Below are 27,681 nucleotides of genomic sequence, written 5' to 3' on the forward strand. Positions count from 1 at the left end.
TAATGTGCAAGTGCGTATTTGGAAAACTTGTTGTTGGTTCTTCATTTCTTTCTGGTCCCGGAGAGCCAAGTTTTTTTTAACATTTTTTTTTTTAAACAATTCCTCATGTGGCTAACTGGGAGTAGCTTGTCTGCCTGGAAAATGGGATCTGTACTTATAACCACACACACACGTTTCCCTGTGAATCAATAAAGAAGAGGTGTTTATTTTACCAGAGGAATATGAAGAAAAAAAATCCACATTTCTTTCAGAAATCCACAGTCCTTGTACAGTAACTGGAATATGTCAAGGAAAATAATATAAAAATTTTTTTTGCCATGTCTGTGGATAGTTCCATTACAGAAGCCATATGTGATGCGATGCGTGCCAACACACCCATGGATATTGAAAGTTTATCTTTGTTTGCTTTCCCTTGCCCGAGGTGTTATGAGAAGCACAACGGTGGCATATTCAGCGTAGAAGAACGTACACATGTCATTCTTAAAGGTCATAGAGGCCCCTCTGCCTTGTTTTGTCTCCAAGCAGGGCTACTTTCATTGGGTCTCGGCTGCTGAGTACCGAACGCTCTCTGGCCTTCACGGAGTGTTCAGGGTATGCGCTCTGCAGCCTGCTGGAGGGAGTACCGCTGTGTAGTATAATGGGTAAGGAACTGGTCTTGTAACCTGAAGGTAACAGGTTCAATTCCCGGGTAAGGACACTGCCCTTGTACCCTTGAGCAAGGTACTTAACCAGCATTGCTTCAGTATACATCCAGCTGTATAAATGGATGCGGTGTAAGTCGCTCTGGATAAGAGCGTCTGCTAAACGCCTGTGATGTAGTTTTTGTTGTGCCTCTCCCGATTTTGGGCACGTTTTTGGAGTACCTCTCGGTAACCTCCCGCCCCTTCGCCCCTCGCTCCTCACCCCGTCTGCCCCTCTTCCCCCACTCTCTGAGCATCCGCACTCGCCTCCCCTGTGCCTACCCATACCAGAATTCTCCTGTGCCGTCAGGTTCAGTGAACAGGGTCATGCCTCCTGCTAGTGATGGGATGTGGGATGATGTGTACTTTCCACTGATAAGACTTGTCAGAATGGCTGTGTTGTTTCTGGATTAGCCATTTTTATTTTTACTGCATATTCTGCAGCAAGCATTCATTTCCCTTGCGTAGTTGGAGGTTGTTGCAAAAAAATGGTTGAAGTTGCATTTGTTCTTTGTTGGTGCTGCCACTGGAGTCATTTATTTTGTGTAAAATAGTCCCAAAAATGGTGAAGTAGCATTTTCCTTTTAAGATTTCAGTTTTACAGTGCAGTTTTATTTTGGCACTGTATGAGGTAGAATGTTTTGGTTAGTTCATTGTCAGCTGGATTCTCAGTTTTCTTCCTGCCGTTGTGTCGTGGAAATATTTGCGTTTTTGATTTGCCGTTATTTTCTTTCACCCTCGGTAGCGAAATTCAATTTACCGTCCCTGTGGGAAATCATTGTTTTGACTCCATTTTTTTTTTTTTTACAGAGCACCATCCTGACCAAAACAAACCCATACCGGGGAGAAGTTAGATTTTTTGCAGGCGTAACGTTCGCCGTGCAGTGATGTAATACACACACCAGTGTAGCTGCCAATCAGCCCAAGCTGCAGGACCCGCAGAATACTGCCTACGCCGGCAGAACGAGAACATATCACGGTTATCGTTTAGCTAGCGCTTACACGGAAAATCATTACGGTAGCTGCCGGCTGTGCTTGTGACCACATCGCACGCCCATCTTGTCAGGCTGCGCGCTCTTGCGCAACGCGAGAACTCCGTATTGGATAAACACCAGGTACGAAATGCCAGCAGTAATACTACTTTGGCACTGTGTTTTTTTTGTGTTTTCTTTCCATACGGCTCTTCACTTTTCCCTTACGGTAATGTCCAAATGACTATTTTTGTTACAGAGTTGATGTGTAATGTTTTTTTTTTTTTTTTTTTAAGTGCGGAGTGTTTGTGATTGTGATTAGGCAATGATTGTGACTCACAGATTCACAGTGTGCTGCTCTCCTGAGGTGCAGTCTTACACCGATAAGTATTTTGGCTTTGTTTAAAGGTGTCGCGCGTGCGGGTCCTCCTTAGTCAGTGAAGTTCCACGTCTCTGTAGTGACTCACTCTGTGTGTGGAGCATAGACTGCGTTGCGTCGAGTGTTAATCAGTTAACTCAGGTCCAGTTGAACTATCGTGTTCCCTGCATTTGGACCGTATCTCTCAGGTTGCATACTGTCCGGTTAGGTTCACTTGTTGTACGTCGCTTGGATAGGCTCAAGCCTTATGTATATATGTATTACTCGTTAGATCTCGTTGGCCAGCAACTGGAGGCTGAAGTCCGTGAGGTCCATCAGACGGAGGGTCCAGTCGTTGGTGGTCGGCCATCGGCGCTCGAGAGGAGAAAGCACCCCTTATCTCTGAGTACCTCTGAGTAACCTCAGTGACCCGGCTCTGTCTCACTCGACGACTCTCACTTCTCTTACTCACCGGCCGGATTTAGAAATGTGTTTCACTACGAACCCCTGTAGCGGACCGGTGAAGTGTGGAGGGGTGTTTCCAGGTTTTAAAGGCCTGGGTTTTGTTCTTCCATTTGAAAGGATGCTGTGACTCCCCTCTCCCCAGTCTCAGTTCGGTGCTCCCAGGTTACTCCTGTGGTTCTGAGGAGGTCCATCTTGAAACTGTAAGACCTGCTGCTTGCTGCTCCAGGACCGAAATCCAAAATTTGAGTTCCTCAATTTTCAACGACTTACAATTATTATAAGTTGTTTAAAGTTGTTGATACAGTTACTTATAAGAATTATTCCAGATGCCTCAGAGGAAACGCGAACGTAATTGTAGCGATCGTCTAAACGAAAGGATCGCGCGCGTGACGACTAGATCGCTTACGAAACATGACAAGACCACGATCGAGCGCTCAATCGCGAGCGTATCGAGCGGTTTGCACTGTTGTCACGGAGACTGTCGATGTGACCTTTGACCCTCCCTGTTGTGTAAATGTCGCAGATGAGGGAGAGCCGTCCGTGGAAGGGCGTGACCTTGGGGCGTGAGCCGCCGCTTTCCTAAAAACTCACCCAGAATCCTCCTTGACTGGCCCAACTGGAGGTTCGGGACGAGTCTCGATAGGCCGGTCCGTTCCGGTCTGAAGTGGGCCGAGGGTCTAGAATTTGAAATGAAATTCTTTTAAATAATGCATATTAGCTTGCGTTGGGCCAGCCCTTACCGTCTGTGCTCTTTGGCGCGGTTGGTGCTAATGAAATGAAACGGCTCTCTCTGCCTCCCGGCCCTTTTCCAGATGATTTTCCAGGAATCTTCTCAGTGGATAGTGCTTGTGTCAGCTTGCTTACGCGTGGGCTCGATCTGCCTCGATTCAGCCGTCTGGAACTTTTTGTGATGAAACTGAAGTTTGTGAGACGGACTGAAAGCTCTGGTCTTTGTGAGAGACCATGGTTACCCTCTCTGGCCCGCGATGTGTACCCCTTGGACAGGACCCCTGAGGTTGTGAACAGTTGTCCTGCAACTTCGCTTCCTGTTTCTTACTGACCCACGAAGGCCTTGAAGAATTTGTGCGCTTGTATCTGTTTCCCCCACGCGGAGAGAGCAAAGAGCACGCTGGATGGTGTGTGTGAAATGAACACTGTAACGGATACGGCTCAGCCGAAACATGGGGTCCCCCCCCTTGCCCCCCCCCCCCAACAGACAGCAGCGCTCCACTGTCCCACTCTGCTCCTCTGCTCTGCTTGCTGTGCTATATGCTGGAGAGTCAAGACAGAGCCCAATGGCAGGGGCACTTCTCAAGGGCAAGCTGATCCTGTGTGAGTGAGCGTGTATGCGAGAGTGCGTGTGCATGCGTGTGTGTGTGCGCGTGCATGTGTGTATACGTTTATACTCGCTTGTGTGTTCTTTTTATTTCTTTTTTTACCCGGTTGTATTCTACAACAATCCCATTCTGCAGCGGAATAAGTCCCTCCCAGGTTTTCTATGCAACTCCAAATGGAGCTTCTCTGTCCGTGACCAATAATGTCAGAGTCCCTGTTTTACGGGCCACGGTGGATTAGAGAGTACGCACGTATGTGCAGCCAGCGCGCGCGTTTCCTCAGGACTTTGGAATTCACGCGGTGCCCCGCCGTAGTTCGTAAACTCCAAATGGGTCACGCCGCTCTACGACTCTAGTCTCTCTCTCTCTCTCTCTCTCTCTGTCTCTTCTCTCTCTCTCCTCTCTCTCTCTCTCTCTCTCTCTCTCTCTCCTCTCTCTGTCTCTCCCTCTCTCTCTCTCTCTCTCTTCTCTCTCTGTCTCTCTCTCTCTGTCTCTCTCTCTCTCCCTCTCTGTCTCCCTCTCTCTCTCTCTGTCTCTCTCTCCCTCGATCGACGTTCCCCGTGTGTCGTAAAGATACGGATGAGCGTAAAAAAACCCCCCCTTTTGAATTTGGCGGGAGTGGACCCGCTGTTCAAACAGGCTTGGGGGTAAGATGAAGGGGGCTGGGGGCGTGGGGGGGGGGCGGGGGTATGGGGGGGGTGGCTTTAACTCTTGCGTAACCGTGAGAAAATTCCTGCCGCCGCGTTAATTCGCTCCATGTGTGTGGAGGCTGACCCCTTAGACCCAACGTGGTGAGGAAGAAGCGAAGTGCGGAAAGTAATCTGGTCTTTCGCTGTGGAATCCGGATCTCCTACACAGCTGTGTGTGCGTGAATATGACCTGCTCAGCTGCGTGGGGGGTGCGTGTCAGTGTGTATTTGTGCGAGTGTGTGTCTGTGTGAGTTTTGTGTGACGAGCTTACTGTTATAGAAAGGCTAGATGTGTGTGTGAGAGAATTTTGTGTGATTGACTGTTATAGAAAGGCTAGGTGTGTGTGTGTGTGTATGTGAGTATTGTGTGATGAACTCAATGTTATAGAAAGGCTAGGTGTGTGTGTGTGTGTGTGTGTGTATATGTGTGAGTTTTGTGTGATGAACTCACTTACAGAAAGGCTAGGTGTGTGTGTGTGTGTGCGAGTTTTGTGTGATGAACTCACTGTTATAGAAAGGCTAGATGTGAGTTTTGTGTGATGAACTCACTGTTATAGAAAGGCTAGGTGTGTGTGCGTGTGTGGTGAACATCACAAACTAACTCATAATGAGGCCAGGACAGGGGCTGTGTTGCGTGTGAAGGTGCTAATCCACCTGTAATGGGCAGGATTTGTGTGTGTGTTTGTGTTTGAGTGAGAGCGGGTGTAGATGGTAATCACACAGTGGAAGGGGCCGGGACCGGGTTATGTGTATGTGTTTAATAGATGAACTAACCGTACTGGAGAGGCCTGGATTAGGAAGGCTGTACTTGTGTGTCTGTGAACAAAGAGCGCTAATCCTGGTTTATAATCTGCTGTGGGAAAGCCGTGTTGTCTCTACAGGTGACACTCTGGTCAGAAGGGCCAGGATCCTGTTCTCTGTGTGATTGGGTCCTGGAGGTGCTTCCCTGATCAATAATGATGTCCTAAAGCCACTGCGTTTCTCTGCAGCCCTCCCATTGATTTCTGGGTCGTTCTTAACTCTGTTTTGGATGTTGTAACGGTCACGTTTAGGGTCGTGGTTTAGTTGACCTTTTAGGCTGAAATTAGATGTTGCTCCGGTCAATGCTGCCCATCCATTGTTTCCGGCTCATGCGTGGTGTAATTAAGCCAGCTGCTGTTTCTATCCTGTCGGTAGAGGTGGGTGGAAATATGCACTGCTCTCTAGGGTCCTTCCGAGTCAAATTAACACACAAACATGATCCTCTGATTCAAAAAAAGGGATTGAATCACGCTAACATAATGCCAGAAAGCTTTATGTGAAAACGAGAAATATGAAAACGGTTTTGTCACGTTTTAGATTTGGAGAGGTCGAGCTTCCCTGTCCCCCCTGCAGACGAACGGTCCCCTTCATCCCCCTCTTCCTCTCCTCCCTCTGCTTCCCCAAGGAGTATCTCTTACCTGGAGAGTAGATTAGGCTTGTTTTGTTTCTTTCTTTCCATCAGATACAGGATGCTGTTTTTCTGTCTGCCCTATTTGTTCAGACTTGCAGCGCTCCCCCTCCGTGCCCAGATTGCTAAGTGATCTTAGCGACGTGTCGTACAGCCGCACAGATAAGAGATCCCCCACACTGCACTGCTTCATCTCTTTTTTTTCTTATTGTTCTTGTTTGGTTAACCGTTTTTGCCTTATTTGTTGGTCTGTGTGCATCGTATGCACTTGTTTTCACCTTGGCCTTGGGATGAACAGGACGGTGGTGGGCGTGGGCATGGGCAGGTGGCGGTGGGCATGGGCGAGGTGGGCGTTGGCATGGGCAGTGGGGGGAGCATCCCGGTGTATGAAAGCATGAGGAGAAGCGAGGATCGCTCCTGGCGTTTTTGGTTTTCTGGCCCAGGATGAGTGTGGAAAGTAACGGGTTGTGTTTGTGAGGGGAAGGCCGCTTTTAAAAATGGCCGTCTCGGAACGTAGAGGCTCTTCTTCCTCATTGCCGTGACAGTTAAAGTCTGTCAAAGTGACTCTTGAATTTGTTTCCGCTGCATTGTTGTTGGGTTAATTAACCAGATCTTCTAAACTGATCTTCTAAAGTGATTGTCCATCTTTTCAGGCCCGCTGGTGGGACTTATTAATAGCTGTGAGTATAAACAGCTAGTTGTTGGACATCATCATACTTGTTTTTTTCTTTTCTTTCCTAACACATTTTTTCGGGGCGTTTTTTGTCTGCTTCTATTTTTGAGCAGCGCGGCATGACAGCTGGGCCCCTGCCAGGATTTGAACCTGTAACCCCCCCAGGGGGTACAGTGCCTGCGGAAACCTGTACCTACCGCTCTTTGGGGCCTCTTCCTCCTCCTCCTCCTCCTCCTGCTGCTCCTCCCTGCTGGCGTGTACCCCCTGTGTGACTCCTCCGGAGCGGGAGGGAGGCAATGTGTTTCCCATCGCCGCGACCCCCCGTTTGCTCGCACTTCCTGCTGGGTGGGGGGGGCGGGGTGGGGGGGGGGGTAAATCGCGGCGTTTAAGCACTGCCCTGCCCCGGTGAGGTGTTCTGTGGAACGGCGCAGATGTCCCGGGCCAGAAATGGGGTGCTGCCGCTTGACCCCACGCGGGGTTCTCTGTGAGGCCTGGTTTGGGAGCGGTCTCCTGCAGCCCTGCCTTCATGGAAAGCACTGTGTCGCTCCCTTTTGCGTAAATCTACAGCTTTTAAAAAAAATATTAAAATAAATTTGTCCCTGTCCCACAGCAGGCGGGTAGCCATGTAAAACAGCCTTCGCCCGCACAGTCAGTCTGTTTTTCCTGTTCAAATCCCAAGTGGACCAGAGGCCAGGTCTTCAGGTCAAGGTGGCTCCAGCTGACTGCCGCTGATGCCCATCGCCATTGTGATGTTTTCAGCGGTCCTGCTGTATTAATAAGCTTTGTATTAATACTGTATTCCTCCTGCATTAATAAGCTTTGTATTAATACTGTATTCCTCCTGTATTAATAATCTTTGTATTAATACTGTATTCCTCCTGTATTAATACTCTTTTACTTTGTATTAATACTGTATTCCTCCTGTATTAATACTCTTTGTATTAATACTGTATTCCTCCTGTATTAATAAGCTTTGTATTAATACTGTATTCCTCCTGTATTAATAAGCTTTGTATTAATACTGTATTCCTGCTGTATTAGTAAGCTTTGTATTTCCCCCTCAGTCCTGCCGGAGAACACGTCCGGGAGACAGGAGTCGGGCTCTTTTTCTGTAATTACCGCCAGAGGCCATTAAAGCGAATGGGAGCAGTGGCGACTGCCGCCCGGTCTGTAATTGGATTCCAGGCCAGGCGTGTGAGAGAGACTGTACGAGTGCTTGACCTTGCCAGTGCGTGTGTGTGTGTGTGGAGGTGAGTCGCCGGTTTTTGAATGGGGAGGAGGCGGGTGAGAGTGTGACCTGTGATTGACAGGCGACGGGTGCGAGAGGGCCCCCCGCCCTCCCGTCCTGGGACGCCACTCTCCGATCTCCGTCGCTGATGCGCGGGCGCTGGGCGCTGGTCCAGGCGAGGAATGCTCGTTTTCGCCTTTTTTGCCACTCCATGCCCGAAAGCCCGAAACAATGCCGCGCTATTTATGAGCGCGGTTTCGGAGGAGCGGGGAGAGCCAGGAAGTGCTTGGCTGGTCATTTTTCCCCTCCCTCAGCTCTGCGCTCTGAATGGATGGCGCTGTCCTCTCGTCCAGCGGATCTTGCCCCCTGTCGTGTTTCTCATTTTTTTCTGACCCCTCGTTCGGAGGCGAGCCCTTGGCCTCGCCGGAGCGTTGGGTTGCGCTGACCCGGTGAACTCAGTCCGCATACGGTCACTCACTACAGTCACCAGACTCGCCTTCCCTGCTGACTAGCGATTATGATGATCAATTATGATTCAGAACCCCCAGCCGTTGCTGGTTAGACTTGATCTGACTACTGAGCAGCGTGTCGCCCCATTTCCTGTCTTTCCTGTTGTCCTCGCTTCCTGCTCAGACAGGAAGTGTGATCATTCCCAAGGCCGGGGACGGAAGCTCAGGATGATGCAGGCACATGGCTAACGGCCACTCACGAGGAAGTAGTGATGCTGGTTTGAGCACCGGTGAGCCTGTGTGTGTGTGTCTGCGTGTGCGTGTGCGTGTGCGTGTGCGTGTGTGCGTGTGCGTGTGTGTGCCTGTGCATATGTGTGTGTGTGTGTGTGTGTGCGTGTATGTGTGTGTTTTTGTGTGTGTGTGTGTGTGTCTGTGTCTGTGTCTGTCTGTGTGTGCATGTGTGTGTGTGCTTATGTGCGTATCTGTGTGTGCGTGTGTGTGTGTGTGTGTGATGGCTTACTGTGGACTTTGATGTGGGTCGAGGCGGTGGAGCGTGGGGATTGAGGAAGCCATGTTGTTCCAGGTTAGCGGGCTCCTGCCCTCAGTGATGTAGCGATTAGGGCCGGCTGATGTACCACAACGATAATTATCGACGGTCTTCGCGGCCGTATGGTACATTGCCTTTCTTTTCCTCTCTTTCTTTTGTAATTATACCCAAAGCGGTTGTAAGTGACCAGACTAAAGAGCCATGCATGAAATGCTTCTGGAAAAAACCGTCACCGCTGTTGTCTGTTGGGTAACCATACGTCGGCCAATCAGCAGCAAGGTCTCAGAGCTCAGTATATCACAGTGTATCACCCAGCCCTAGTAGGGATTCTTTGTGATGACTACTCTGCACACAACTCCTGCCACCCCTTCCATAAAATACTGTAATGCAGGGGGGTCCTATCTTATCCGAAAAGGGCCGGTGTGGGCACTGGTTTTTGTTTTAGCCCAGCACCGCTTTATCTGGTTCAACCAAATAACTGATGATCAGGGTCTTCAATCAAGACCTTGATAAACAGAATCATGTGTCTTAGTGCTTGGCTACAACAAAAACCTGCACCCAGACACCGACCCTTTTCGGATCAGATTAGACCCTCCTGCTCTCAAACAAGTACTGTTTAAAAAAAAAAAAAAAATTTGCTAGCTCATATGTTTTGCTGGTCTGTGTGAGTAAATTGTGCTGATTTGAGAGACCGTTCAAGGGCTCTCTCTGAAGGATCGGGGGCGCTGAATTACTGCAGCGAGCGCCAGGTCATCTTTTTTTCAAACTAAATATTTAGATGACCTCGTGTAAGTGGGCAGACGTGGGCCGCCTCCTGGTGGCTGTGCTGCTGACACTGACCTCGCGGAAGTGGCGGCTTCTTTTCCCCTTAGGAGAACGGACAGGGGTCTGCATTGTGCGGGGGGGTGAGGGGGTGAGGGGAGAGGGGCGGGGGGAGTTGTAGACGGTGACATCAGAGCGCCATGGCGATGCGTGATGTGTGACCCGTATCCGTCGGGGAATCGGGGCGACTGTCGCTTCTGTTTCCTGTGGAGCACTGGGGCCTAGCCTTTGGGAGGGGGGAGCTGGGGGTGGGGGGTGGGGGGGGGGGGGGGTAATTGACTCTAAAGCCCCCTGGCAAAGATGGTGGTTGCAAATGGAGGGATAATGGGTGGAACCAAAGGGGGGGGGAAGAGGAGGAGGAGGAGGAGGGGTGAGAAAGATGTGCTGGTGAAAACTGAGCATAGAAAAGCGATTGTCTGCGTGTGGGGGGAAGGGATTGTGACTGTGACGGAAATAACGGGTTTGCATTTTCGTTTTAGATCATCTTCATGAAATTTGTTGGATGTACTGTTGTTTTTTTTTTTTTAAAGAGTCAGCTACTGCTGTTATTTGAGTGAGTTATTGGCAAAATCAAGTTCCAGAAATTCCATCCTTAAATCGTTCTCCAGTCTCTCTTCGGAGCGTTTGCAATAACACAGCGATGACACATTTTGTGTAACGTGAGACTTACTTCGAAGGCTGCTGTTCGCTGGGACGTTGACCCTGATGTGAGCGGTGTTTTTGGGTTGTGCTGGAGGATCGGCTATCCTCGGGCTCTGGCCTTCAAAAAAAAAAAAAAAAGGAGCGCTGCTCCTTTAAAAAAAAAAAAAAAAAAACGCTGCCTCTCTCCTCGGGAGGGGCACGGCCGTAGTTCACTGAACCGGCCCTTTGCATGCTGGGAGAAGAGGCGTGACGCGTGCTCTGTGTGCACACCCGCCCCCCCCCCCCTCCGCCGCCCCCGACCCCCCCCCCACTCCACCCCACTCCACCTGACACCTGGGTCGGTGATGTCATGGTTGTTTGTGTTTCTTTGACCGTAGAAGTGGCTGTAGTGTTCTCAGCTGCGGGGCTTCCTGCCGGGTCCACCGGCCTGCCTGCACCGCGGCGCAGCGGCGCGCGTCTCCGTATCGCATCGCGCTTTAATGGGACTGCGACTGCGTCCTGCGGACCCGTCATAACTCCCTGAACGCGCACGCCCAAACGCCTGCGCTCACCGAAGCGTTCATCGCCCCCGGGGGGGCGGGGGGGGGGACTGGAGAACTGCAGTAGCTCCAACTTCACCTTGCAGCTGAGGGGGGAGGGGGGGGGTGGGGAGGGAGGGTGAAATTGCCTTACAAGCTGTTTCCTGGGTGAAACCTGTACACTGAGCGTGGCGCACATGTACAGCAAAACGATAGAGATGAGAGATCTCCACCAAAAAAAAAAAGGATATCATCTCTTTAATGTTATAGTACACTTAGATTGCTTGCTGTGATTAAGGCCTTGGGAATCTCATAGTCGGAGCAGTGACTTGGCTTGTCTCTAAGTTCTAATTGGTCCGTGTGCTGTTTACAGGTAAGAAAAGTACATGCCTGTAGTTTTGTTTACTTTTGTTTACAGTATGTTGTTTTTGTAGTTTGGGAATTAAAATGCACAAAAGCCCTTTTCAGGTTTTTTTTTTTTCAGTGCCGAATTCTCTCTTTAAAAGGTTGCCTTGAGGTAGATAGACAGATGTATAAATAAAACAGGGTGCTGATTCCTTGTTCTTCACTCTTAAGGGAACAGATTGTCGCGGGTGGGGTTAGTCTAAGTATAGACGCACAGATGAATCAGGAACTGAGAGGAAAATGACAGAGAGTAATCACAGATTCCTGGTTTATTCCAACATGGGGATGTGCTTCGTTTATACAAGCTAAACTTTCCTGAAGAAGATGGTGCGTTTTTTGCGAGCGAACGGACTCTTTTTTCCGTGCGTGACGTGTCACACTGTCAGGCCTGTGTGTGTGCGCGGAGTGACCCAAGGGCCAGTCTCGGGGTCCCAACAGATTCCGGAACTTTGCGTAAACAGCGACACAGAGACGTGACTCTGACGATTCGCGCAAACCTCCTGTGAGCGTAGAGAACCACCGTGCACTTTTGAGGGGGGGATCGCTGGATAATCCATCACAGCTCCCTGCACCCTGTCTGCTGAATCGATTGGATCCTTTTACCGCTCTGCCCTGGTGAAGCGGAGACGTCCCTCCTGTTAAACGAGAGGACTGCGGTGCACGCGAGTCATGTGAGCGGCGTAGCCTCGGACGCGGCCCCGGTACGCGCCTCTCCCGCTCTCACAGAGCGTTTAGCCCGTTTCAGACTCCGGTTACACGCTCGTAAATCAGCGGTGTGCAGGAACCGCTTCAGAAGCCTGCGGTCAGGCGCTCTGTGAAGACCTTTTTGCGTTTCAGCTTTGGCTGCAGGTGCGCGCGTACATGGCGATTTTTAGAGGCCATTTTGGGAGTCGCCATTTTGAAACGGCCTGTTTCTCATTGGTTCTCATCGGCTTGTAACTGCACTCTGATCTCGTCTCGCTCAGCAAAAGCTTGTAGCCGTTTGCCTGCTGGCAGTCGTGTGGAACCCCAGCAGATGATCTTCACCTTTTTTTTTTTTTTTTTCTTGAATATAAATTTGACGCTCAACACGGGGCTGAGAATCTACGTTTCCCGCTCCAATTTGGAAATGGCTTGCGAGATGGAAATGTTCGTGCTGCGAGCCCCACTGCTGATTCGGAAAGGCGTAGACATCAATGGTTCTCCTTCGAAACGCACGGTGTCACCAGCTGCTTCTTTTCGCACCGCAGACTGCAGCTGAGCTCACATGAAATGGTGTCAGAGGAAGACCTTTCGTTTGCGTCTTTGGCATGCAGTACGTGGGCTGCCTATAGCCCACTGGGAGTCACTGGGTAACGGGACTACACCCTCCCCTATCCGGGTCACCACAGATCGCCGCTTGCATGGAGCTACTGGCTGCAGTGAACACTTGGCACGGTCCGGATTGGGTCCAAGGGCGTGGGGCTAATCTTCTTTTGCGAGCTGTTGAGAGCTTTAGAGTGTCATAAACCTGGAGCTAAGTGGACTTCAATATCTCATTCCCTGACATCGGTCTACCGTGCTGTATGTTAGGCTGCAATTGTTACAAATATGTATCTGTCCTCAATTTATATTATACACACAGAGGCCATATTGGTTGTGCGCTGCAATCATCATACAGTGGCTGTAATTCCTTGGTGCGGGTCATGTCAATATTCTAATTGAAATGTATTGAATATACTAATGCTAATCAGCTGCACTCTGTCTTTTTGACATGCATACTTCTCGGTATGTAAATTCAGTTGTTATATTTTTAACGACTGCCTGAGTGGATCCAAGTTCAAGGTCAGGGGTTTAAATCTTTAACTGTCCCACAAGTTTTTACGACTAGATTGCTTTTAAATCAAATGTGGTCTCCCGCTCGGTTGAGCACACAGTTACTAAAGTATCCAAAGCAATGGCTGTTTTTTTATCTTGGAGGGAATGCAACACAAGAAGAACAAGCTGGGCTAAAACAAAATGATAACCCATGGTCATTTTTAAAGCTTTCCCTTAAAAATAAATCATATTGAACATTTGTATAGCCTGACAGTCAGTTCTTGTTTTTAAAATGTACCCATGGTCTTTGTCAGCCTGTCAAATTCAGAAATTGTATTGGTTTACTTGAACATATTCTGGCTATTGAGCTGTGACCTGGCTTCCCTTTGGCAAAAGTTATTCACTTGTTACACCAAAATAAATCACCTTGTGCTCTATTGCTTTGTTTCATTTGTGTTGACCTGATTTTATGAAAAATGAAAAATAAACAAGCCCCTAAAAAGACTTCAGCCTGTTCTTTACTGAGATTTTACTGTAACTCTAACTGTAATTTTGAGGAAATCAAGCAAACACAGATTTTGAGTAAATTTGTTTTTTTTGATTTAGAGTTGAAGCAAACTTTGCTTATTCTACTTTCAAACTTTGCTAACAGTCACTTCAGAGAGATTCAAATACTGCAGTGAGTTTCCTGAGCCGGCGTTTCTGTTGGAAATGTTGTATGGACTGAAATTCATGCTGGTGTAAAACCTGATGGGTAGTCTGAGAGTGCTATTGCCTTGGAATTTAGGGGCTAGATCTTAGATGCGTTTTGTTCCCGGGAAATATCCATCACTATTTTATTTCTCCAGTGTGACTGATTCTAGGCACTCACTTTACACCTTCAGGTCCTACAAGGAAGGATTGAGACAACCAATAAGACTAGAGATCCGTACCAAGAATTTGACCGGATATGAATTTAACCCCTCCCACACATCCTTGAAATAAGTTCAGTATGGAGTCGTTGTCGCAGCTTAATTTCTCCTTCAGTAGATCTGGGGGGTTTTGGACATCAGCGGACATTCGAATGTCATTGGAAAATAAAATGGTGGTTCAGCTGTTGGAAGTGAGGCTTTTGAGGCCAGGATAGGTGAGGTGGAAACTGAGACAGCGCCCTCTGTGGCCATGTTGTGTATGTCATTGACCTGGACCACTTGATCTGTCACCTGTTGTGGTGATTCATAAATAACTAGAATTTTTGGCTGGACCACAACAGTGGGGCCAGCCCTATAAACGTGAATGTCTGTGACCGACTCACTGAGTGATGAAGTTACGCCATTGGTCGTATTTCGCACACCCATACACGGTCCAGCCATGTACTAGGTTTTGACCTGGTCTTGTTTTCCTTTTGTTAGTTATTGTTACAGGGACACGGAATTAGGAAAATCTGTTGGTTTACTTTATTGTTCTTTCTGAGGCACATGCCGAGACACATAGCTGAGATACATTAGCAGTATTTGCACACGCGCGCACACACACGCACGCACACGTACACGCACGTGCACACACACACACCCCTGCTGGAGCTTCACATTCAGAAACAACTGCCGCTCTGTGTGTTGACAGCTTTTGCAGTTGTTCTGTGGACAGCTGGCTACGAAGGGGGGGTAGGAGTGGAGGGGGGGGGGGGGGGGGGGGGTGTACAGGCTGGGGAGCAGGGGTACAGTGCCTGAGGGGACTGTGCAGAGGGAGAGGAGATTTTAGAGAAAGCCACTGCCCCCCATAGTCATTGTTTCATGTCCTTCTGTATTCAGCCATATATAAATGCGATGGTACATGTTTGCATGCCAGTAAAAAGTGCCCTAACCCAGTGCAGGCATCTATACTGTGTTGTGAGTGAGAGAGAGAGTGAGAGAGAGAGGTTGAGTGAGAGAGTGAGTGGACTGCTAGAAGATGCTAGGCCTCATACCCCAAAGCGAGTGAGAGAGTCAAGTAGACAGCGAGAGCAAAAAAAAGGCCTCAAATCCCCAATCTTTCTCCTGAGCTCCTCCGCACGCTTCCTCATGACTGGTCCCACGGCGGTTGCTGCGGGCAGCAGTTTTTTTTTGTTTTTTTGTTTTTTTGTTTTCTGCTCCCGTCAGATGATTCCTGCGCTGCTAAAAAAAACCGGCGGAAACTTACCGCCAGCTCGCTCGCGGGGCCTGTAGCTGCTGACTGACTGGCGAGTCAGCGGCTTGATTTACGCTCCCCGGGCCCTCCAGACCACGGCTTCACCACCACCCCCCCCCCACCCCAAACTCCCCCACCCTCACGGGGGTGGTTGTGTGCGGTTGCCATGGCAACGGTTGTAAACTGGGTTAGCAGGCCATTGTTCAGAGTGCGTCGGGGGTGTCTGTGGGAGGTTTTGGGAGTGCGCTCCTCCTGACTGCGCGGGGCAGGTGAGTTTTTTTTTTTTTTTTTGGCAGCGGTGCGTCTTGGTACCGGGGAGCGGGGAAGCGATCAGAAAAGCCAGCGGGCTTCAGGCGGGATTGGCAGAGGGATTTATCTCCGGCCAGTAAAGCGCTCCGCTTGCTTACTCTGCACAAATACGAGCGTATGAAAGCCAATCGATTTTTTTCGGCGCTGCTTTGAACGCGCTTGAGTTGTTACACGGGCCTGTCTGTGCGCATCTGAAGCGGGAGGGTCCTCTAACCGTGGGGAAGTAGAGCTGATTGTGTTTTTTTCTTTTTCTCTCTCTCTCTCTCTCTCTCTCTCTCTTTTCCTCAGGGAGTTATTACGTCTGCGACGCGCGTGACCTCCACGCTCGTCTGGGTTGCCTGCGGGCGCTGAAATTTGGGGGAGAGAGGGAACAAAGCCAAAGGTAAGCCCCGGCCCAGGCCTCTGATAAACACCCCCTTATCTAGACCCCTGTGAGTGCGCGTCATTACCACCAAGTGCTTCCTTTTTTTTTAGAATGGCTTTTTTTGTACAGGAGGTGTTGCTGGTCCTCAAATTAGCCTTCAGCTGTGGAAGCCTTTTATTCCCCCTGAGGGACGTCTCCAAATTACCTTTGGTGACCCCCCCCCCCCCCTCCCCCTCCCTGTCCCAGACTCCTCTCTGCTCTACTGCAGCACAGCCTCCTGTCTTTTTATTCAGTTGGAGGAGTTCTTCCTGTTTGCCTCTCACACTACTACTCTTTACTACTCTTTTTTTACAAACTATTTCCATATGGAAATGGCCTCCATTTTGTTAACAAGGGGTTTTTCCCCGCCAGGGAAAACCAAATTTATCCTCAAAGTCAAAGTCGAAGTGCTGGGGGCAGGGTGGGGAGGGTTGGTATTAAAGAACACCAGTCCTAAACATAGAAATCGGAACCAGAACGCTTCCATGGCAATCTCCCATGGTTACCGTCGACGAGCGCGGTTTTGGGAGTCCTGCGTGCTCCAGTGAAACCATGCGGTGATGTACAGGTGCTTGAGGGTTGCTTAGAGACGTGTTGCAGCTGCGTGTGTCTAACTGCCCTGTTATCACTCTTGCAGACTGCCTCACACGCGTCTCCAACTGCACTGTCATTACCCCTAACCCAGCCCCGAGATACTCCCTCCCTGTGGTAGTGAGAGAGAGGGAGCGAGAGGGAGAGATAGAGAGGAATGGAGGAGCAGAGGGAAGGAAAAACAGCAAAATAGGTGGAGAGAATGAAGAGAAGATTGGTATATAAGGAGATGGGCAGAGAGAGGGAGCGATTTAGAGCAGAAGGCAAAAGGAATTTGAAGGAGGGAGAGCGGAATAGAGGGAAAGGAAAAGTGGGGACGAGGTTGAAGAACAGAGATTGAGGGAGGAGATGAGCAGAGAGAGAGAGAGACACAGAAGGCAGAGGGAAATGGAGAGAGGGAGCAAGGGAGAGTGAGAGAGAGAGAGAGAGAGAGGGAGAGAGTGAGAGAGGGGGAGAGAGAGAGAGAGAGAGAGAGGGAGAGAGGGAGGGAGGGAGGGAAGGAGAGAGGGAGAGGGAGAGTCTGTATTGCGGTCATCCTCGGCGGATCGGCTGGCTTTGCTCAGGGATAATGAGAGGAGACGCTGGGGAGCCCTGATTGGTCCAGCTGGACGGCGTCCAGGCCGGACAGCAGTCCTTCACTCTCCCTTTTTATTAAGAGCGCGTTTACAGCCTTCGCCGCGTCGATGCGTCTCCATTAAGAGCCGGGAGCATTTAGTTTGCATGAGAGAGATGAATATCCGCGACGGTTGGGCTCATGCAGATCTGCGGCGGCGGCGCTGGCGTGTTTTAAATGCTCCTCATGGCTTCCTCGCGGGGGCCGGGTACCTCCGCGGCGTGTGTGTGTGTTTTTTTACGGGCCCCCGTCCCGTCTGCAACGTGACCCCTCTCAGTTTCACTGGGGGGATCAGCCTGGAGACACTCCGGGTCCCCCCCCTGCTGAAAATAAACGCCTCTGTCTCTGGAGGGGGGGGGGGGATCAGTCTGTCCCGTCACAGAGGCTGGATCTCTCACGGTACTGGAGAGACACCCTGTAGGATTGGGGCGAGGCTGGGGGTGGGTAAGGGGGGTGGGGGTGTGGAGTGTGGAATGGGCGGCGGGGGCAGGGGGGCGGAATGTGGGGGCGTGTGCCAGGGGTAACAGTGTGGCAGCACTGTCTGTGCTAACAGGACGACGCGCTGCTTTGGCGAGTGCCAGCCTTTGCCCAGCTGTCTGGGGGGAGTGGCGGGGGGGCAGGGACAGTGGGGGGCGGGTGGGGGGGGCAGGGACACAATCAGATCAGACCACACTGTGCCCTGTGTCTCAGCCTTGCATGGAATCAGCAAGCCCAGGAATCCTTTCCACAGTGAGCTGGATCGCGTCTGTAAGGAAGCCTGCGGAGGTCTCTGAGTCGGGTTCGATGGGAGGGTGATGAAAGGCTAGCTGAGGCTGCCTCTGTCAGGGCAGCGCTGGCCGGATGCTGCTGCTCTGACTCTCTCTCTCTGTCCAGCACGGCTCACAGAAGAGCACAGCACGGCCCTCGCTGGCTCTGAGCTGCTGTGTAACTCGATCCTGCAGCGGGATAGAGAGATTTTCCGGGCCGCTGGGTGGGCAGGTAGGAGGCGCCGGGGGCTCGTTTTGGGATGGGGGGGGAGGGGGGCAGGAAGACTGGTGGGGGAGCAGGTGGCGGAAGGAGCCGGGTTTACGCTGGGGTATAGGGAGGGCCTGCTGCCCAGCTTTATGACCTGGCAGCAGCAGCAGCGGCAGCAGCGGAGATGGAAGTCCTGTTTGAAACGCTGCCCTGGCTGTTCCCCGTGTAAGATGAGATCTGCAGCTGCTGTGGGAGAGAGGGTCAGGCCCCCGCCTCGGTCCCGTGTCTCCTGCGCTCTCTCTCTCTCTCCGTCCTCCCCGCTGGTGTGTGTGTGTGTGTGTGTGTGTGTGTGTGTGGACGGCCCGTTCGAGGCCTGCACTCCTCTCCCACCCAGCCTGTTGCCCAGCAGCTGTCCGCTACAAACAGAGCATTGTTCCCACTGCCCATAGCCGTGCTCGACCCCACAGCGCCCCGCCCCCCCCCCGACACTGAGGCTCCAGTCTCCCCGCGCTGCTCGACGTGACCGCGTGCGATCGTGGCCTTAAATGCTTCGGGATCCCTGGGAGGAACACGTACAGGAAGTGATGGAATGGGGTCAGGGTCTCCGGGGCGCGCTGTGTAATGGATTCCCCCCTAGCGGGCTCATCCTCTCCGCTTTCTAATATCCCTCGCTCCCCACCTCCGTCCTCCTCTCTGCTCTCCGATATCCCTCGCTCCCCACCTCCGTCCTCCTCCCCAAGCCATCTGGGTGGGATGCATAAGCTTACGTCACTGCCCTGGTGGGCCCTCCTGGAACTGGTGTCTTTGTGTGTGTGTGTGTGTGTGTGTGTGTGTGTTGTGTGTGTGTGTGTGTGTGTGTGTTGTGTGTGTGTGGTGTGTGTGTGTGTGTGTGTGTGTGTGTGTTGTGTGCTGTGTGTGTGTGTGTGTGTGTGTGTGTGTGTGTGTGTGTGTGTGTGTGTGTGTGTGTGTGTGTGTGTGTGTGTGTGTGTGTGTGTGTTTGTTTGTTTGGGGGTGTGTATGTGTCTGTGTTTGGGGGTGTACGTGTGTGAGTTTTTGCTGGCTCACATCGCAGAGCGAGGTCTTCATGCACAGGTGAAGCAGTCTAATGACGCCTGTGTGTGGGCAGGCGGTTCAGACTTGCCCAGAGCGGTTCGGTCAGACTGAACTGATCTGTCAGCTTCAGCAGACCATTATTTCAGTGTGTACAGCGTGTTATTTATTTATTTATTTGTGCATATTCCCCCAATACCGTGGCCCCTGGCTTCGAAACCTTTGGGCTTACGGATAAGAAACTGCCGGTGGGTTTAAAAAATAAAGTAAATTGGCCTGGCCTGAGTCATACCTCTTGAGTGCTGTGCATCATTGTCTGTCTCCGAGCCTGGTGCACCCCCTGCCCTCTCCGCAGGCCTGTGCATGCGTGTGTGTGTGTGTACTGTGTCGTGTGTGTACTGTGTGTGTGTGTGTGTGTGTACTGTATGTGTGTGTATGTACTGTGTGTGTGTACTGTATGTGTGTGTCTGTCTGCATGTGTGCGCTTGTGTGTGTGTATGTACTGTATGTGTGTGTGTGTGTGTGTGTGTGTGTGCGCTTGTGTGTCTGTGTGTGTGTGTGTACTGTGTGTGTGTGTGTGTGTACTGTATGTGTGTGTGTGTATGTACTGTGTGTGTGTGTGTGTGTGTGTGTACTGTATGTGTGTGTGTGTACTGTGTGTGTGTATGTACTGTGTGTGTGTACTGTATGTGTGTGTGTGTCTGTGTGTGGTGGGGTGGAGGGGCATGTTGAGCATGGTTTTAATGATGTCTCTGTCTGAGAGTAAAGATGTCTGAAGTTACACAGACTGAAACAGCCGTTTCATTTGACACGGTTTTCTGAATCTGAGATTAATATATTAACGTGTAATTTCTTAATCGTGTGTCACAAGTAATGGAACATGCTTGCTCACAGAAAGTGCTTACTGTGGCTGGATGTCCTGTGCCAAGTAATTGGCCTTAACATGGCAGATTTAGAAGTGCCCAACCAAGCACTTTCCCTGGGTGAATTTTTGGCAGACTCACCCTTGGTGTATTTCATTGCTTCTTTGAAAGGCGCAGGACACGGAGGGTAATGGTGTTCTGTAGCCGAAGGCTGTGTTTGCCGGGGCCTGATATGGCATGCGTAGGTGGAGATGCGTTCGGAGGTCGAGTACAGCACTGTGGTCATAGGGTCCCTTATTTGGCACGTGTGACAGTCCCTGTAGTGTGAGAGTGTGAGAGAGAGTGAGACTGTGTGGGAGTGCGTGAGAGCGTGATAGTGTGAGAGAGTGAGTGTGTGAGAGAGTGTGTGTGTAAGTGTGTGAGAGAGTGAGTGTGTGTGAGAGAGAGTGAGTGTGTGAGTGTGTGTGAGTGTGCGGTTGTCGGTGTGGACAGTGAGTCTGGAGTCTGTCTGATCGTCCTCACTCTTCACTGCACCCGGGGTCAATAAGAACACACCCCAGCCCATCCCCCTCCTCCAGACCTCCCTTAACTGCTCTCCTGTGTGTCTGAGAGGCCAGATTTTGTGCAGTATTCATGGACAAAGCTAACTTTTTAGACTTAATGAATGTATTTAGTATGAACTTACTGGTTCAGACTGAGCCTTGAACTGGCTGAAAGGGCGATTCACTGCAGCCTTTTGATTTTTTACGACGGATAAAACTATAATGTATGAGCGCGAAATGGAATTGAATTAATTGACCGAGCAGACGGCGAGCGGTAGGCTAGTTCTGGAGTGCAGGTGGCTCTGGTGTGATAATTGCCCCCGCCCCCGCCCCCCCTCCTCGCCCGACGAGCTGGAGCGTTAATTTGCGTTGGGGGTGAGGTCTTCTCTGGACGGGCTGAGTGGGGAGGGCCGGAATGGGGGAGGGGCGGAATGGAGAAACGGCTAATTTGGCAGCCCCTGGCTGCAGAGCATCCTATCTGAGCTCCCCCTCTCTATTTCTCTCTCCTTCTCTACACCTCCCTCTCTCTCTCTCTCTCTCCCCCCCTCCTCTCTCTCTCTCTCTCTTCCTCCCTCCCTCCCTCCTCTCTCTCTCTCTCTTCCTCCTCCTCCCTCCCTCCCTCTCTCTCTCTCTCTCCTCCCTCCCCTCTCTCTCCTCTCTCTTCCTCCCTCCTCCCTCTCTCTCTCTCTCTCTCTCCTCTCTCCTCCCTCCCTCCTCCCTCTCCCTCTCTCTCTCTCTCCCCCTCCCTCCTCCCTTCTCTCTCTCTCTCTCTCTCCTCCCCTCTCTCTGTAATTGGCAGGGCTGTGTAAATGCCTGCCTGCATTGTGCGCTCAGTCCGGGCTGGGAGGCGAGCTGTGAGCCTCGGTGCTTATTTACGGGGGCTAGTTGTGCGTGAAAGATGACATTAGAGCTGCCTCTCCCGCCTGCCAGGCCCCAGCACGAGCGGGGGGCCCCTCTGTCCCCCTCTTTTTATCTCTCTTTCTCCTTCTGATGCTTCCTCCCTCACTCTTATACTCCATCCCTTTACCCCACCTTCTCTCTCCTTCCTCTCTGCTTGCTCTCTCTGTTTTGCTGTCTTCTCCTCTCTGTCTTCCCTCCCCTCTCTCTCTCTCTCTGCCCCCACTCTCCATCTCTTTTCCCCTTTCTCCCCCTCCTCTCTGTCCATCTCTGTTGCTCTTACCCCGTTTTTTGCTACCCCTCTGACTTCCTCTCCCTCTCTCTCTCTCTCTCCCTCTCTCTCTCTTTCCCTTCCCCTCCTCCTTTCTCTTCTCTTCCCTCTCTCTCCCCTCCTCTCTTTCTCTCTCTTCTCCTTCTCTCTCTCCCTTCTCTCTCCCTCCCTCCCCTTTCTCTTCCCTCTCTCCCCGTTTCTCTTTTCTCTTCTCTCTCACCCTCTCTCTACCTTCCCTTTTAACCACCCCCAGCTTTCCCTCTCTCCCTTTCTCTTTCCTCCCTCTCTTTCTCTTCTCCTCTCTCTCCTCTCTCTCTATCTTCCTCTTTTAACCACCCCCAGCTTTCCCTCTCCCGTCCTGTTTGAGTTTGGGGTGTACGGGGATCCGGCCCACAGCTCCGTACACGTCGCACCCCTCACATCTGCAGCAGTCGCCTGTTCCAGTGCTCCCGACGGTTCGGGTTCGACTCCGTTCTGCGCGAGCTCGAGCTCGGAGGACAGCTGTGCGTTTACGATGCGTCAGCGCAGAACAATGCCGTCGGGCCCTGATGTAGCGTCGCCCTACCTGGCAGCTGTTCCCTCCAGCGCACGCATGAAACTCGCCTGTGAACTCTGACGTCGTAGCAATATCACTCATTCCTGAAGCCTGCCAGTTGGATGACTGGGGAACTGAGCAGAGAGATATGAAATTATTCATCATTTTTTTAGCTCTTTGCCAGTTTTACTCTGATTAAGATGTCTTTAATTAACTGTTAATTGCGGCAAATTGTCACTTATTAATGTTAATTGAAGACAAATGTACCATGGATGTTAACCTTAACAAGTGTGCAAGTATAGATTTTGATGCATGTGTTATGATGGTTGTGAATTGCATTCAGTTGCCTTAATGAAGCCTGTCTGTTTTGCTTTACATTCTTGCACTAGCTCACCTGTCTGTGAAGGACAGGTCGGTTGCGTGGGTGGGTGGCTCATCGTTTCCAGAGCGAATGTTAGAATAACCCTGCAGTCAGCCGGAGCTCTGAGCTGTGCGATTGTTTTATGAGTCAAATAAAATAAAATAAAATAAAATAAGGCTTCCTGAGCCTGACCGACCTCTGTGGAGACATGTGTCCCCCAGACGTGCTGTAAACTGGCTAACCCGCATGTGGAATTGAGAACACACAGGATACTGTTGAGGGGAAGAACTGAGCTCCATTCTGCCTCCTCCCCACAGTAAAGCGGCTTTCCCATATGTTTTTTGCTGCTGGACACTGCTTGTTTTTTTTTAAAAAGAGAATTTTAATCAAAATTATCCGACAAGATCGCATCTGCATGGAGGGACAAAAAAAAAAAGGCAACAGGAAACGGCCTGTTTTTTATTGGCCAGATGTCCTGTTTTGGTCTCTTTGTTGTCCTGGTTCCGCGTCCTGAGGAGCAGACGGAAATGGGGGGAAAATGGCCGCCGTTGTGGAATCGGGCTGGTTCTCGTTACGCGCCGGACGGGGCAGGCGTTGTGGGGCACGTCTCATTCTGAGCTCGCGCCTCGCCCCTGTCTCTGTTTGCCAGACCCTCTCCTCCCCTCTCCTGTCCGCAGATGGTAAACGGTGTGGCACAGGAGCGGGCCGCGCCCTGGTAGACTTTGGATTTCCTTAATGTTCTTCCTGCACACAAAGGGGCTCTTTCATTTGCGCTTCAGCGATGCTGTGATGTGTGTGTGAATGTGAGTGTGTGTGCGTGTGTATGTGTGTATATATGTTTGTGTATGAGTGTGTGTGTGTGTGTGCGTTTGTGTGTGAGTGTGTGTGTGTGTGTGTGTGTGTGTCTGACTGTCTATGTGTGTCTGTGTGTTTGTATTTTGTATATGAGTGTATGTGTGGGTGTGCATGTGTCTGTGTGTGTGTGTGTGTGTGTGTGTAAATGTGTGTGTGTGTGTGCGTGCTTGGTTCCTGTGCTTATTGGATAGGCAGAGGAGCAGTATTAGCCTGCTGGTCTCCTCACTGTAGACATTACTGTTGAAGGTCTTGGATGGGGCTTGTTTATCCTGGGTAGAGATACGGAAAGTACAGGCATCGGTGAAGTGAGAACTCTGACAGTGAATAGGAACATTCCTCCATTTGCAACAGAAGCGGGGGAAAAATAACTTTATCTGGAAATATAGCATAAGGTGCACTGCCATGATATTTTCGTTCTTAAAAAAAAAAAAAAAATCCAGACAGGTATTCCCTTCTGCCTCAGTAGATCCTTGTCCCCTAACTGAAGTACAGTGAGGAAGTAATGTGGAAACGTTACATCAGTGGATTGGTGGTCTGAGCTCACTGGCTACCTTTTACTGTGAACATTGACTTAATTTTCTTATGGAAGCCATCTTGTGGTCATTTATATCCGTATGGACAAATGGCCGACTGACCAGCAGTGGTTAGCGTTGTTGGAGAAGGAGGTTCCGGGGTTGGTATTCCCGGTCAGGGTTTCTTCGCATGTTCTTCCCGTTCATGTGTGGGTTTCCTCCCACAGTCCAAACACTTGCAACCCAAGGGGATGATGGATGAAATTTACCCTCCCTGGCTAACCGGCACGTTTAATGAAGTGTTATTAGTGTGCATCGTCCCTGTCAAATAAACTAAAAATTATTTTGAATGTGATACGTGATTTATTCTCTGGTTGCTTGCCATTTCACTCTCTGTTTATGTTTTGGTGATCCAGACTCGGCTCCTTGTGTAGACTAACTGTGTACCAGAGTGGAACAGACTATTATGGGTTTAGAAAATAAACAGACTCTCACTCGTTCCTGTCTAAGAAAAGTTCTCCTGTACTCCCTGTATTCCTGCATATTTCAGTCCTTTTGAACTTTCTCTATTCAAAAACACTCTGTCACCACCAAATAAATATGTTAAGTCAGTACCTATAAATACATGTTCTTCTGGCACATATGTGATCCTTAGCTGAAAAGCAAAAGAACAACTTTTGCCTTTAGGCCTCAACGTGTGAACACTTTCCGAAAGGTTTGTGAGTGGCACGAATACTCACATCTGAAAAACATGAACGCTTAACAGGAAACCTTAGGCTCACGTGGGGGGAACGAAGTTCAAATGTTGGTCTGCGGTATCAGCAGCCAGTCTTCACCTAAGTATTGAAAGCGATGTTCGGCCTGGGGTCTCAGGAAAGTTGCCTTTTGGCCTAGTCTCAGTCAAAGCCAGCCTCTTCGGCCTAGTCTCAGCCAAAGCCAGCCTCTTTGGTCTAGTCTCAGCCAAAGCCCGCCTCTTTGGCCTAGTCCCAGTCAAAGCCAGCCTCTTTGGCCTAGTCTCAGTAGCGCTTTCAGCAGTCCAGCAAGCTGCCTTATGTTAAGTCCCTTTACCAGGCCATGCGCGCTGTAGTGTTTCGTAGGGCTGGATGAAAAGCCCTGGCAGGTGTATAACGCTGGACTGGCTGGCAGCGTTGTCGCTCGCTCTCCCAGCATGCGAACCGAGAGCTGAGGGCTGCTTCGCGCGCGGTTGCTTAGCGACAGAGCCGCCGGGGAGTGGCTCCTGCATTCACCCAACCCGGCTCCGTGTGACCAAAGAGCCTCTATGTAACTGGTGTGCGGTGGCCTGGGCGCTTTTCCTGGGTGTGTAGCTAGCTACCTGTCACTACCGTTTACTCAAATACTTATTTGTGGGAGGAATCAATTTGAAAATGGAAAGCTTTAATCTAATATGAATCTTGGATCTGATCATTTCTGACATTTTGTCGATATCTGATATTATTGCATCGTAAGTAATAGGTTAAAAGCTATTTGTTGTTTTTATGCAGTTCATTTCACATGTAAGCTTTGCCTAATCCTGGTCAGTAGATTTTTACCAGCTTGCCTGACTGGGCGAGTGTGGAAAACCTTAACCCTTTAAGTTGCACGATCACAAGTATGTGATTAGAATGTTCTTTACCACACATTCTAACGCTGATGTCACAATCAGTGCTGGTAACTGAAAGCAGTGGAGTTCTAGAACACTGACTTAGAATTTTTAAAAAACATAAATAAAATCCCCCCCAAAAAAACCTGCTGTTGAACCCTGCATGTGTACAGTGTCTGTGAGTTTGAGCTGGGAGGTGATTGATCGCAGAACATCTCCAGGATGTTTAGTGCGCTTTAGGTCAGTGCCTCATTTTTTTGTTGTTGTTATTTGAAACACATTTGGCCCTCCAGATGCAGGAAAGCTGCAGTGTTAACGGTCTCCAGTTCAGGCTCCGGGACGTGGAATTTGCCCTGTGAGCAGAGTGGCAGTCCTCCCCGTGTGCTAATTATAGGGAAACGGGAATAATGGCCTGCAGACTGCATGAAAATATGTCCTCGGTGACAAAGCCAGATTATTCCGAGCCGTTCGTGAACGCGTGTTTGTTTTCGGCGTTAGTTCTGCGTTTCGTCACCTTGGGGGCGGGGGGGGGGCGGTCCCGCTTCATGAAGGCGGTGTGGCTCGGGGCTTTTCTCTCTTCTGAACTGCTTTCAGGCTGCTGACGACACACTGGCGATTTCACTGGCTGAAAACCAATGATTCATCTAATGATTTTTTAAGTTTGTTTTTGTTTTTAAAGAGGCAATAAGAGGTACCTCTGTGTGCAGTTTGGGTGGAGTGGAGTGGGGTGGGGGGGGGGCATGAATGGGGGGGGCGGTGTGGTGTAATTTGTGACGGTTGGAAATTGCTCAGGTCCAGTTGCGGCTGTCTGGTTGTGTGTGCGCGCGTGTCGTCATGGAAACGGCTTGCCCCCCATCCCAGGGCGGCACTCTGGGAGAAGTGTGTTCCTTTTGGCTAATTTTAAATAATTTTTTCGCAAAATTTCTCCACCCAGACGTCCGCCCTGGAGAAAGGTCAGGGGAGGGGCGGGGCGGGCGCTACCCAGAAGCCCCGTTGCCGTGGCGAAGCGGCCGTGTTTGGGCGGGAGTGGTCGCGTGCCCGAAATAGACTCGCAAACTCACCCGCGTGGGAGAACTTCGTTTGATGGACGCGCGCGTGCGTTTGCGCTTGAGGTCCGATTGGGTGACGATGTTGCGTGGCGGTGGAAGGTCTCGGGCTCCCGGCCAGAACGCTTTGAGCTTGAATCTGTGGAGGCCGATTCGAATTATAAGCTTCTGTTACGTTTATTCAAACGGGCAAGGCAGGTCAACTGAGAACTTGCTTCTTCTTCTGCGGCCACTACCTGGGGAATGTAAATGTAATTTGCCGCAACATGAAATGTATTCTATCGGAGTTGCTCTGGGCTAGTTTCACTTTCAGCGTATTCATATTGAATCATGTTATGGTATGGTTTATTGATGGGAAAATTGATAGCCCTGGATGCTGGATGTATTGCATTAAGGTTTGTTGTGATAGGATCGCTATCATTTTTAGTAGCGTGTTGGGACGTGATTACCTGCAGGTGTCGTTTTGTGTTCCTCCACTTTTGATGTAGAGGTCAATTTCCCAGTCTATTTTGCCTGAGAAAGAGTGGGTATCAGTCCAGCTGTTTATCCATATTCCATAACGCGATATTTGAACGCAAAGGGTTCTCCGCCCTGTCACGTGACCTCACAGTGGGAGGAGCCAGAGCAGGATTGCTATGGAGATGGAGGAGAAGCTGTGGAGAGAGTTTGTGATAGAGAAGGAGAGAGGGAGAGAGGGAGAGGGCGAGCGAACGTACAGAAGTGATCTCAGGAGGCATATGGGAAAACAAGGAGGGCTTATGATCCTGCACTGAGCGACTGGTACATGCTGTGAAGCTGGGAGAGGTGCCCCGAGTAACACGATACGATTGAACGGCTTGCACAAGTGTCACACGCACACTCGCACATACACACACACACACTCACACACACACACACACAGACATGCACTAACACAAATAGACACTCACACGTGCGGACAAACACACAGGCACACACACAAATAGACATGCACAGGCACACGTCCTAGCCTTCATCATGTTTTTCATAGCCTTTAGTTTGTCATGTTTTCTTACTCAAACTCACATACACACACAAGCTGTCTCTTTCTCTCTGTCTGACAGACACACACAAACAGACTCTCTCTCTCTGCCTCTCTTTCTCTCTCTCTTTCACTCACACACACAAGCA

The 27,681-nt window shown here is 50.4% G+C and overlaps 1 protein-coding gene across 1 annotated transcript in view; it reads left to right on the forward strand.

Moving 5' to 3' along the window:
* The window catches only part of raph1a (Ras association (RalGDS/AF-6) and pleckstrin homology domains 1a), an 88,357-nt gene that overhangs the window by 11,696 nt on the left and 48,980 nt on the right, over window positions 1-27,681 (forward strand). Inside the window, 1 exon segment of the mRNA XM_064329472.1 lies at window positions 15,728-15,821. The gene's annotated coding sequence lies outside the window, so the exon portion shown is untranslated.

The sequence above is a fragment of the Anguilla rostrata genome, chromosome 3 (assembly GCF_018555375.3).
Source record: "Anguilla rostrata isolate EN2019 chromosome 3, ASM1855537v3, whole genome shotgun sequence".
In the NCBI taxonomy this organism is placed as follows: domain Eukaryota; kingdom Metazoa; phylum Chordata; class Actinopteri; order Anguilliformes; family Anguillidae; genus Anguilla; species Anguilla rostrata.